This window comes from Malaclemys terrapin, chromosome 13 (assembly GCF_027887155.1).
Source record: "Malaclemys terrapin pileata isolate rMalTer1 chromosome 13, rMalTer1.hap1, whole genome shotgun sequence".
Classification (NCBI taxonomy): domain Eukaryota; kingdom Metazoa; phylum Chordata; order Testudines; family Emydidae; genus Malaclemys; species Malaclemys terrapin.
Window position 1 is genome coordinate 14389122 of NC_071517.1, and position 9191 is coordinate 14398312.

The window sequence follows — 9191 nt, forward strand, 5'->3', positions numbered from 1 at the left end:
TTTGCTCCCTGTAGCCCACAAGGGCTCTTTGTTGCTAATAAAATTCACTTCTACCTTAAGGCTGCAGAGGTAGGTTTTTTAATTGCTTGGCTACAGGTAAAAAACAGGTGATGCATAAATGGTGTTTACACTTGATATTCCCCTGGGAGACGTTTGTTCAGTTCTCAGGGTCATCTGGAGGTGGTAGGGGATTGTCATCCACCTGTTTACGCCAACCTTTCCTTTATGCACCATTTCTCCCTGGTGTTCCATTACCTTTGTAATTCTGAAGAGGCTGGGAACCAAACCTCCTGGGTTTTATTGCTTCTTCTGCCACTGACTCGCTGTGTGACATTGAGCGAGTCATGTAACCTTTCTGTGCCTCATTTCTCCCCTGCCCTCCCATCTGTAAAAATAGTGATATGTGTGTGTTTTGCAAGGAGGTAGCAAGGCTTCATCAGGTAGGCCAAGATTTTCAAGTGACTAGTGATTTGGGGTGCACAAGTGACACCTTAATGAGGCCTAATTTTCAAAAAGTGCTATGCACCCACCTTAACACCAGGTGTAACACAGACAGACGCCGGTGGGCGGGATTGAACCAGGGATCTCAGGAGCTTAGTGCGTGAGCCTCTACAGCATGAGCTAAAAGCCAACTGGTTGTTAGCTAAGGCTGTAGAACAGACTCATTTTCTCTCTCTCTGGTATTCCAGGGTTCCCTCTAATCTTGTGTGCCAGAAGTTTTATCACCAGGACAAATAGCAGGGCAAGCCAGATCCTGCTGTACCCCTTTGAACTGGTGGAAGCGGTCAGTGAGTGTGCTGGTGTCATCTGTTTGTATGCGGGCTAAAGAGCCAAGGAAATTGTCTAGTCTACCTTCCAGCCAATGCAAACTTGTTCCCTATTGGACATTTAATGTTTTATTAAGCCAAGTTTGAAATATCCCAGGTGGCAGCAGTTCCAGCACCATCACATCTCTTGGGAAACTATTCCATTTGCCAACTGATCTATCAAAGTATTTCCTGTTGTTCACCCTAGATTTTCCCTTTCTTCATGTTAACCCATTATTCCAAGTTGTGCTCCCTTTTTACTAGCCTACACAATTTCTCTCCCTCCTTGTGGCTGGATTCTGTGTTCCATTAAGGCTTCTCTGCACTCATCTGGAGATATAAATGTAGCCTTTGACCTGGCCACTGGAGGGTTGCTGGTTCTGCACCTAAGCTACTTGCCCACTCTGTCTTAAGTGACAGAGGTTCCTCTCAACCTGGTCAAATGCCTTCTTTAGCATCTAAAAATAGAATGTTGGCTTGAGTGAGATTCAAGGGGACTGAACAGATAGATAAAACATATCAAATGATCAGAAGAGCTTCTTCCTCCAAAGAGCCCCACCCTAGCAACAACCTCAGTGAGAAGCCCATCTTATCTCATGGCCAAAATTTCTGTTCATGTTTTTTGCATCTATATTCATCAGGGGAAGTCAGCCATTAGGAAGCACACTGAAGCTAGGTTTTCCTCTCTGTACTATAGTAGTAGTTCAGTTTTCCTGGCTGTCTTTGGCAATCTTCCACCAATGTGTGTCTCATTAAAAACCACAAGAGAAATGGAGAAAACAGCATGTCACACTTTGTTTCTTCCCAAAAGCAGCGGGTTGAATCCTTCACTCAGTTATCCCTAGGTGGTCCCGCTGACTTCAGTAAGGATTGAACTAGTGTAACTTACAGCAAAATGAACTTCCACATCTTTTGGCCGGTTTTAAAGGCTCCTCTGTGGTCTTTGACTAATAGTCAACTGGCCCCTGTAATGGTTAGATTAGCTTTTCAGGAGACCTGTGTCACCATGGTCTCCTAACAGGCACATTCAAGTTAACTTCAAAGATCTTTTGAATGTTAATTGTTCCTTTGTTGGCAGCAAGTGCAGGCAGTTTGCTTCAGATGACAGCATTGGCTGCATCCCAGTGAAGCTCTGTGGCTGTCTCCCAAGGCAGTTCCATAGCTGCTTTGCAAAACAGGCCTGAGTGAATAGTCTCATTATCCTGGGCGTAGTCTTCAGGCACTTTAAAAGAAAATGTTTTCTCATTTCTGTCTGAGCCCCATCCCCATCCCACCTACCTCAGGCTATTTTGCCTCCCATTTTCACAAGCCAAGCAGGGCATGGTCTAATCAGCGCTTGGAAGGGGGTTCCAGCACGGCAGGAAACGATGCTGGGAATTCAGTGAGCAGCATCCTGCATTGGTACGGAGCCCGTGCTTCCGTACGGCTGTAGGAGGGCCCGGTGTTACGGGAGGGGGTAGACTTTCAGGTGCAACATTGCACCAAATAGCACTAGATTCACAATCGTGAGAGTCGCTTTTGTAGTGTCCCATCTGCTGGCATCATGCAATTAGGAGAGAATCTCAGCTGTCGTTTTTAAATGAAATGTACATTTCCAACCCTCGTTGTCATGGAGAAAAGCTGGAAAATGTGACTTGAGGGCACCTAGAGGCTCAGAAACCAGAAGAGAAATTTGTAGTTTAAGGAGCTGACGTGATTTTTAAACCAATCATGATTTTGGGGAGCCTGACTCATGGTTTTTGAATGCTTGGGGCGGACGCAAATGCAGAGAGAAAACTCCTTCACAACATTGCTTCTACAGATCCCTCAGAGTGACGTCTGCTACTCGGCCACAAAACTCTTTCAAGTCAGTTAGAATTGCTGTATTAATTCAGTAGCGTAGCTAGCGGGGTGCAGGGAAAGCAGCCGCTCCCCCCGCCTTTCCAAAAGCGTCCAGAGGAGCAAGGGGGGGCACAGGCTGGCGGCCTGCAGCGTGGCCAGCAGCCATGGGGGGGCAGCAGGCATGGCCAGAGGAGCGGGGGGCACGGCATGCAGCCCGCAGCGCGGCCAGCAGCCGTGGCCGGAGGAGCAAGGGGGGGCACAGGCTGGTGGCCGGCAGCCGCGGCTGGAGGAGCAAGGGGGGGCGCAGGCTGGCAGCCGGCAGCCGTGGCCGGAGGAGCAAGGGGGGGTGCAGGCTGGCGGCCTGCAGCGCGGCCGGCAGTCATGGGGGGGCGGCGGGCACAGCCGGAGGAGCGGGGGGGGGCGCAACATGGCGGCCAGCAGCCATGGCTGGAGGAGCGAGGAGGGGGGAGAAGGGGCGGTGCGGCTGGAGGAGGAGCCAAGGGGGGCGTGGCCAGAGGAGAAGCCAAGGGGGGGGTGCCTTTTTTATGTTTGCTCCCCCTCCTCTTAGAAACTGGCTACGCCACTGTATTAAGATGGAATATATGGGCCCAGAGAGTCAAAGGGTGTTAACATAACCCAGTCACTGCCCAACATCCAAACAGTTTTAAACAAGTTTCAGAGTAGCAGCCGTGTTAGTCTGTATCCGCAAAAAAAGAACAGGAGTACTTGTGGCACCTTAGAGACTAACAAATTTATTTGAGCATAAGCTTTCGTGGGCTACAGCCCACTTCTTCGGATGCATATGTTTCATTCTATGCATCCGAAGAAGTGGGCTGTAGCCCACGAAAGCTTATGCTCAAATAAATTTGTTAGTCTCTAAGGTGCCACAAGTACTCCTGTTCAGTTTTAAACAAGGTTCAGGGTTTGATATACAGAGACCTCAGCCTGCTTAGTGTCCTGGCAAGCTCCATGAAAAGTTCCCTTTAACCTTTCATTACAGATACAGAAAAGGAGAAAAAAAACTGTTAAAGCATTTGAAATGTAAAGTATTAAGTAAGGCTTTCATTTGAACAACGTCCCTTGTTCCCTTTAGCTAGAGGGAGTCTTTAGAAGGAAACCCCCCTTATTTGACCCTCTTTTACAGGCTATTAAAAGGTGGTAATAAACAAAATGTCTTTTTGGGGAAAAGAGAAATTACTCAACGATGGGCTGGAGTGGTCATTGTTAACATCCAATCTCATTTCCTAGGCGGCAAAACAAGACACACACAAAGGGAAAAAAAGAACAAAGACAAAAAAATGCAGTTTCTCTCTTTGGTGTTGACTTTCACTTGCAATCTCGCTTCTGGACAAACATAGGCACAGCACACAGTCTTGTCAGCTCAAGACCTGACAAACTTGTACCAGCATTGGGCGGTTTAGTGTATTGCTTTTAGCTGCAGGCCTAGTGCAACGTTGCAAATATGCAGTCTTGGCCAGCTAAGCCATACTTATTAAACAGAAGCAAAAGGAGAGAGATAGGAAAAAGAAATAAGGTGGGGAAGGAAAAGAATGTGGGGGGGAGGGCAGAGGGAGAGCTGACAAAGCCTGGCATCCCAGAGGGCGTTTGGGATTCAGCTGGAGCCAGTGGAGGTGATGATGGGTCATCTGAGTCCCTCTCTCTGGCCATCTGGTCTGGACATCTCAGAATCAGGAAGAAGTCTTAAGGTTGCAAGAGAACCTGAGTGAAACTCATTCTAGGAGCCACTTTTTCTCCATGTCTTTCTTTAAGGACCCCAAAAGGGAGCAATGGGTGGAATTATTTTATCCACCCATTAGGCCTAATTTCCAACAGACATAACCTATAACAAATATTGAGGGGGTATGATGACATTTTTATGAACTTTCACTCAAACTCACAATTTGGGTAAATGTGTAGGCCCAGTTATCACAACAGAAGCCAGTGATGCACACAGGTGTTCTTTGTATCCAGCATTCTGCAACTTGGAATCTAGAAGTCTCCTTTTCCCTCCCACCATCGCTTAGTTCTTCTCTAACGCCAGCTACACACATACTGAGGTAAAAAAGTGGACCTTTCTTTCTGACCACCTGTGGTTGTCAAATATCCCATGGCACTTTTGATAGGAGTACAGGTATCCTAACTAAAATTGCAACTGGGATAATTCTGCTAAGCAGTTTCATTAGAATATCGCATCCTCTACTTCCTGTCCAGAAGTGTTGTGTGGTTTTTGCTGTGCCCTGTTAAACAACTGCCTTATTCAACCCCAGAGGGGACTGCATTTCAATGGCGGGTTGATGTGATGCTTGTGTACACGCTGTTTGTAAAGTGATTTTGGAATCAGAAGGATAAGGTGTGATTTATTGCCTTGATTTTTTAAAAAATAAGTAATTGAACAAATTGTTTCATCATTGGTTTCCATTTCTCCAAGGCGAGTTTACTAATATGGGCCACTGGCACAATTTCACTAGTTTCTCTCTAAAGCAATCTGCAATTAAATCATGAATCAGTTCTGGAATGGGTTCCTCTAAGCCCCAAAGTAGTTTAATCCTGCCTCTTGCTAGCAGTGGTTAAGTAGGTTCTGAACAGGATTTAACAACTCTATACATCACATACTCCTACCATATTTTAACCAGGCTGCCATCTACACATGCACAGCAAAATGTTTAAGTAATAACTCCGTCACGCACACACAGGGCCGGATTAACTTTTTGTGGGCCTGGTGCCCCCTGCGGCACACACAAATCAAGTTAGTTTAAGGTGTGATTTTTGTACAGCAGGCCCCAGTGATCACAACACAGGATTGGGCGTCAGGAGAGCTGGGTTCTAGTCTTGGGTTCACCACTGACTCACTGGGTGAGGTTGCACAGGCCAGTTGACGATAATAATACGTATCCACCTCAGAGGAGTGCTGTACTGTTTCATTAGCGTTTGTGAAGTCAAGTGTTTTGAGATCTCAGAATGGGAAGGGCCAGGGCCGGCTCCAGGCACCAGCCCACCAAGCTTGTGCTTGGGGCGGCACCTGGAGGGGGGTGGCGCGGTGCGGCGCTCCGGCCGCTGGGGAGAGTGGAGCCGCGGCGGGCTCGCCACCGGGGAGAGCGGAGCCACGGCGGGCTCTGCGCCCTCCCCCCGGCGCTCTGGCCGCCGGGGAGAGGGGATCCCCAGCCGGGGCTCTCCGCCCTCCTCCTGGGGTTCCGGCCGCCAGCAGAGCCGTGGCGGGCTCGCCACCCTCCCCCCAGCACTCCGGCTGGTTAGGGAGAGCGGGCCCGCGGCCGGGCTCGGCGCCCTCTCCTGCCGCCCTGGGGGGTCGGGGGGGGCAGGAGGCTTTTTTGCCTGGGGCGGCAAAAAAGCCAGAGCTGGCCCTGGGAAGGGCAGAGCATTACACGGTGACTTAACACTCAACCCCAAAGCTAGCCCCTCCTTTGGAGCACCTTTACAGTGCTGCTCAGTTTACAGAAGCTTGAGCGTGCGGGCAGCAGATTTTACGCATATGGTTATATCAAATATCCTTTCGTTGTTGCACACATGCTTCGAGGCAGAGTTACGGCAGAATGTTGTGAGCTGCACCTCCAGTGCGGTGTATGGCCAGACAGGTTTACACACTTGTATGTTTGTGTTTTGTAACAGAATATCCCTCCCGCTACTGTTTAACTGGGTGTCTTCTGCTTTCTTTTTAAGGTCTCTCCTTCCATCCCTCTCCATACATTATGTTCTCTTCCTCTCACAGATGTTCTCTCCATCACTACCCTCCCCCAATCTTTCCTTCCCTCATCTTCCCCTATTCCATCAATTGCTTTCCACCTCCCTGCAATTTCACCCTTCTCTACAGAAGACTTCAGTTCCTCCCTCAAGGTCTCCTACCTATCTTCCTCTCCCACATACTCCCCTCCCACCCCACATCCCAACATGCATGCTCCACTCTCATTTTTAACTATTCACTTGCAGTAGACATACCCTGAAGCACCCCTCAGTCCCATATGCCTCTCCCCGCATCAGCGCCAGGTTTCCAAGTGCCTTGTGTGCCCACATAGGTCAAGCTTCCCCTAAGACCAGCTCTACCAGAACGCTTTGCTACAGCAAATCCTGCTGGGGGAGGTTAGGACTGGAGTATTTGGGGGTGGAGTGGGGTGGGGCATCCATTGGGTATTCATGTGGGAAGGACATTTTGAGGAGAGGTGTCTAGTTACTGCAGCCCAGGAGCAGCCAGAAGTCATATCAGGTTACGTATCCAATTAGTGTTCTGTTAAGGAGTAAACAGATCAGTCCCAGGGTGAGGACATGTAATCACAATGAATACCATGGTATCAAACTTCATCTCCCTTCAGAGCCATATCACCTCTGTATCAGATAACCTGCAGCTCTGGCTTAGCACCTGGGTCCAGATCCTCAAAAATATGTAGGCACCTAACTTCCATTGATTGCACACATGATTTTAATGTGAGCTAGGCACCAAAATAGTTTTGAGGACCTGGGTCTTGGTTTCTTCCTGACCCCCTCCATCCCCACACTGCAATACTCTACTCTAGGAGAAGGAGCAAGACTTTTTTTTTCTACCCAACATAAAGGTAAGCACTGGAATGAACAGTCACATGATATTATTGAAGGAAATCGCTTAGATTCAAAAAGAGTTTCAGACACATATGAATAAATTCAGCATCTGCAGCTGATGTAAAGTAAAATAGGCTGCAAATCCGCATGCTTCAGGGCATAAATGATTATCACCTGGGATCAGGAAGAAATTTCTACTGATGACAGCATAGGGATTTTATATTCTCCTTTGAAACATACAGAAGCAGCTACTCTCAGAGACAGAGCACTGAAGTTGATTATCCCTTGACCAGATGCACTGTGTAGTGCAATACCATTTCATAATGGGTAGTTCATACAAATCTTACCATGCACAGCAGAGAAAACAATATAATGAGATTGCAAAAGAGGGGACTCACTCTGGTACCTCCTGGATTTCCTGCTCTAGCACCCTCGGCCAGCGGTTTGTTTTGGTCCTGTGGGAGTCTCTCTTCTCACAACTTGTTCCTCCCATCCAGTCACTTGTAATTCCACCCCCTTCTGGGGCAACAAAACATCCAACAAAAAAAATCCAAAGTCCTTACATCTGGTTCTCCGCTCCAACTCTCGGCTGCATGGTCCTTCCACCCTTTCCTCAGGGTTTAAATCATCCTCAGCCCTGTATGTTGTGGGGCTTCAGGCCATCTCGCTGGTGGGGAAACACAAACACACTCTCTACACTGGGTCCCAGTGCATTGGTCCTAGATTGGGCAGCCAAGGTCTGGTCTATCAGACACTGCCTCTTTGGACACCTTCCTACTACAGGCCTTTCTTCAGTCTTTTCCCCAGCTCCTTCCTGGACTCTTTGTAATAAGCAGCATCTCCCAAGGCTTCACACCAGATGTCTGGCTCTTTTCCTTGTGTCAGGGTCAGCACAGGAGCATGCCCTAATCCAACATCTTCCTCCCTAGGCTTCTTCCTTTCCCTGCAGAAGCCTTTCTGTTCCCCACGGGCCTCTCTGTTACCAAAAGAACAGCTACAGAGTTCATCACTCTCTTCCTATAGCCCTGGTCTGCTCCAGGCTTCCTCTCTTTATAGCTGCACCCAACTTCAACCCAGCTGGGGTTCATCTTTAATTAGGCCTGGCCCACCCTCCATGTGCAACAGATGGATTAATTGCCCCCCCAAGCCCACCTCTGTTGGGTAGACAGCCCATCACAGAGGTGCTAGAGTAGGGCATTGGTTCTAAGGGACTTGTTTAGAGATATGGGAGCTGTATGGAGAGTTAGCAGCCCAGGATTTGGGAAAGAGGCACCTGGATCTTCAGATCACTTTAACAGCCTCTAGTGAATGTTTTTGGGGGGACAGTCTCCAAAGTTCTCACTAAACACTGTTATTCCTGCTTCAAAGTAATCCTGAACAGGACTTCTGAATTCACAGCTCCTGTGACTGTAGCTTGTGGTTCCGGTGCTACTAGATCCAATGAGATAGGCTGAAGAAATGTAAATAATTTGATCCCCTTCCAAGCAGATCCCAAGACTACCAAAAGATGCCTGTGAAAATCCCTAGCAGATCTAGACAGCCATCTCCCCCTCAGCTAGTTCTGTGAAATCCTCAACAGATCTGGACTTCTCCCACTGGATTCAGTCATCCTGCTTTGACCATCCCATTCCCCCATATGCTGTGACACTATTGCTTGGATCTATGAACATGTCATTGTCCAGTAGTATCTCCAGCGGATCTTGTACAACCCGTTGTGAATCAAAACAACTCCTGATTGTTCCAGTTCACATGCTCCACTAGACGCTGAGTGAGCACACAGTGGATCTTCTAATATTTTCCCCAGAACAGCCAATTTCCACCGGATCCCGTGATATTCCTGGTAGATGGAACCTTTTCCCAACAAAACAATGTCATCTCCCACTGGCTCCCATGTGGTGCCCTGTGGATCTACTCCCTTCCCTAGAGCATGTGTGATCCTGATGAGATTAAATTACTTCCCAAAACATCTAGTGTCCCCGCCCCCATACTGTGTGATATCCAGTGGCTCAAACAATTTTC